Consider the following 4,231-nt stretch of genomic DNA (forward strand, 5'->3'; position numbering starts at 1 on the left):
GCTTCCCATATATCTGGCAATATTCACTAGTATCTTTTGACACCGTCATTTTGATCCTATTGATTCAACATGTGTGCGAATGCACACAATCATCTATCAACCCTTCTAACTTATCTTTCCGACTGAGACATCATTTTTGAAAATGAGCTGGTTCTCGACCAAACTATTTGTCGCCAATTGTGCCTCTGGTTTATCCAACTTATCCATCCTTGGTCAGAGCGACTGCTTCTGATCTTTTGTTTTGTAAATCATAATTCCTTTGTTATCTAAGCATTGAATTATTCCGATGTTCTATAATATGATGCCCGTGCATTCTTTCTGGAATATCGATACTCACCTCAACTCCGTTGTGGATCGCCCGATCCATTGTTGGATTGCTATCCGACAGTGTCCTTCATATTCAATCACCTTGTGAGTTCTTCCCCTGATACATAGTGCCTTTGGTAAATTGTATCATCTGCTTGGCCAACCATGCTCTGCTTTCGAGCTGGTGGTATTTACTATTGAAGTTTGTGGTATATGTTCCTAAGATGCCCTGATGGGTTGAACCTACGCCTTCCCTAATCCGTGTGAACCCGAAAGATTACACGGGTCATATTTATCTGGTATTGCACCAGGTAAAAAAAACACTTTCAACAACTAATGTCATTTTCGAAATACGAGAGGTGAATGAAAGGTTATGCATTGAAGAAGTGGGAGTCGACCTTGAATTTTGTGTTCATGCCCATGGACATGATGTAGATCATATCATTAAAGCTTCTCTTAAATTAATTATTCCCTTGGTATAAGTTCTTATATCTGGGATTTGGCCTTTTGCAATCGTGGTTCCGACCATGATCTCCTTGAAATACCATTTCTCGTGCAAGTTTAAGCACTTACCTTCTTTAGAGCAATACCCTAGTCTAAGCTCTACTTTGGACTATCGTCGAGTATTACCCCCTGGTATCTCGAGATTATCTTGGAACTGCATAACTCCTTATGAGTTCTTCATCAAGTACTACATTCTCACTGATTACAATTTTTCATGGGCTCTGAGTTATTAAACACTCAAAGACATCGATAACTGAACCGAGTCCGCACTACGGTTCAACAACTCTCAGTAATCTTCTTTAAGTACAAGTTTGTACCTGATCACGTCATTCCTAGCCTTATCGGCTATATCATTATCGTGCAACTTTTTAACTGTACTATCAGGTCCTTTTCGAAGCACAATTTTCGACGATGAGCTAAGCTTACGTCGACTCTCCTTCTCATATCATTTCGCCTTGACCAACAAGCTTGATTCCGAGTTTGTGTCGTATCCGTAGTTTTAATAACTTTTCGCTCCATCCTTCCTTTTGCTTGATGTCATCGATGAGCGATTATATCTTCATGAAACCTCTCGACAAATGTGTCGTGATCATCATCAACATTTTTGAGCTCTTCCAGGGTATCAAGAATTCATGATGAGAAATACCATCCTTTCCCTCGATGATTTGTCTTATCATCGACCACTTTATTGCCTTCCATTCAACACAAACTTGTCCGTGTTTTGTGTTCTACCTTGAGTTCCTTGCTATCCAGCATTTGTTTTTATTTACCTTGGAGTATTACCATCTTTTATGTCAAGGATGTTGTGAGGACCGCTCCACCTCTTAACGAATTCTTGGTATTGTGATACTTCTCACCCTCACCATTCTTTCTTGGTCCCCGTGTTGATTCTAACCGGGATACCAACACGTGAACCATGCTACTTGGATTCTGTACTTCTAGCAACCCTATTGCTTTGAAGTTAATGGTCGACATTTCATTCTTAGACCATTGGTTATCGAATCACCATTCTAACATTGATCTTGCTACCTAAGCCCATATTTCGGGCGCACCTTTCAACCAATGTTTAGTTGTGTATGTTTTCCTCGAGCATACTTCCTTATATCATTTGATCTGACAAATGTTATCTCCTTGTTCACTTAATGGCGGAAATCCATCTTTTGGGAATCTCGGTGAATTGCCGTTGAGTTCACCAGACACCTCCTTGTCCTCTCCTTGGGTTAATGATGGACTCTTGTTAACGGAAATCACTTCATAGTTCATTTCCCCGAGAATCTTACAATGTCATCTCATCAATTTGCGTTGCACCTTTTCTTCTCAGGTATCCTAAGTCTGAGGTATCCTGACACCAATCGGATCTGAATCTCGGTCAGATATGATGGATGGGACAACTTTCCAGGAGTTATGTTGTTTGTCCTTTGATGACCCGGTAACATGATGTCATGCCTAGCACCCCCCCTGGCTGGAGGACCTATCATTATAGATTCCTTTTCAGCAAGGTTATCCATTCATCCATGAGGAAATAGTAAGACTTATTCTACAAGTTATTCCTGATGGATCCTTCATGTTTCCAAAGTCTGATCTTCACCTGAAGACCATGTCAATGCTATCTCGAAGCATGTCAATGGTACTCCGATTTTCAACAGGAACATTTGAAGCACGATGCTAAATTTTGTTTATCATTTATCCTAACACCGTTGTATGGGTAATATCATGAGATTCCTCCCCCCCTTTCCTAAATGGTTGTCTACTTTATACCCTGTCATGGATATCTTGCTCTGCTTGTCCTTGGGAAGGATATACCCCTGATATATGTGTTTAAACACATTTTCCTTTCCATTATTTGGTTTAACCTTTCTTGTGATCTATATAATCTAAGCAGTAATAATTCACTGCGTAGGTAAAACACCTCGGTGTACAACTCTGACAGTGAGACCCTGTTTCTATTGTTGATGGCATTTCGGTAACCGCCGATGGATGAGAACTTTGCCTCTTGGCCCGCCTCGTTCAACGAGCAGGAAAATAGTTCTCTTCGTCCCTCGCCCTTGGTATCGACGTTGTCGCCGACATAATCGACAGGCTACCTCCCCTGACATGCCTTGCTTGCATGATCACGCAAGACGTCTCCGCCCTTCCTACTTTAACCACATGATGGGCCCATAACCCACAGTTCCACAGGATCGAAACCTGACTCTCCGGCACACCATATCTCCGAAGTTATTCCTCACGATTGGCTTCGTATGAAGATCACCAACCACCTTCCTAGAGACGATCTATTCTGGTACCAGATGCAATACTTATTCTCGTTGCTCTGAACCCCTTTCACCCTTTGCTTCAGGCATCGAACGATTGCCTGCCCGCTCGAAACTTCCCAGGATACCTCCTTACTTTGCTCTTGATATTTTCTTAAGTTTCGGTTCGAGAGTTACTTTCCGCCACCTTCCTTGATGTTGTCGACCCGATAGTCAACCTTGCCGAGGTCCGTTCTCCCAGAATGCCCACCCTTTATTCTTTCATAAGTACGATGGAGTTCCTGAAGAAAGGACGCTGACTTCATCATGATGACCTGAAGCAGAGAACTGAAGACATCAATGTAATGGGTCGACCTCTTCGAGAAGAGCAACCAAAGACGAGAAGATTCGTTAGGATTTTGTAACCAGACCTTTCCCCCTAGTCCCCCTCTTAAATCTCGGGACGAGATTTCTTGTAGTGGAGGAGAATTGTGACGCCCGGATAATTAAGCTACAGTGATCCCACGCTAATGGTGCCACGTCACCACGGTTACTGCTGCTAATCTATCATTAGATCAAAATCGGTCCTAAATTCAAATTCAAAGTTTAGTAAATAATAAAAGTTTTCAAACATTAAGATAAAAATGTTCGGTCTGTATTAAATATTACATAGATAAATATGGTGTAGTAAACACATTTTTATAAAATGCCTAAATGATTCAAAATGATTTAGAACAGGAAAGTAAATAAATAAAAGAAAATACAAAAGAGAAAAACTAAATAAAAAAAAAGAGGAAAAGAACCCCCCCGGGCCAGCCGACCCAACTGGCCGGTCCATTCGGCCACCGGCCCAACTGGGCAAAGGCCCAGCCGGCCACTCCCTCTCCTTATCCCCTCACCCCACAAACCCTAACCCACTCCCCGCACCCACACCCCACTCTCCCCACGACGCCCCCTCCTCTCTCCCGGTCTGGATCGGGATCCAGAGGAGGCCGACGCCGCCCGACGCCGCCCCGTCCACCCCTCCTCCCCGGCCGGCCTCTGCTTTCTCCCGGCGCCGCCCCGCCATCGCCGCCTCGACCCCGAGAACGTCGCCCGAAGCGTCCCAGGACGCCGCCGGACTTCCCATTCTACGCACGACGTCCCCGTCACCCCCCTCGACCCTGTCGCCGTCGACGGCCATCACCACC

The sequence above is a fragment of the Triticum dicoccoides genome, chromosome 4B, assembly GCF_002162155.2.
Source record: "Triticum dicoccoides isolate Atlit2015 ecotype Zavitan chromosome 4B, WEW_v2.0, whole genome shotgun sequence".
Lineage (NCBI taxonomy): Eukaryota > Viridiplantae > Streptophyta > Magnoliopsida > Poales > Poaceae > Triticum > Triticum dicoccoides.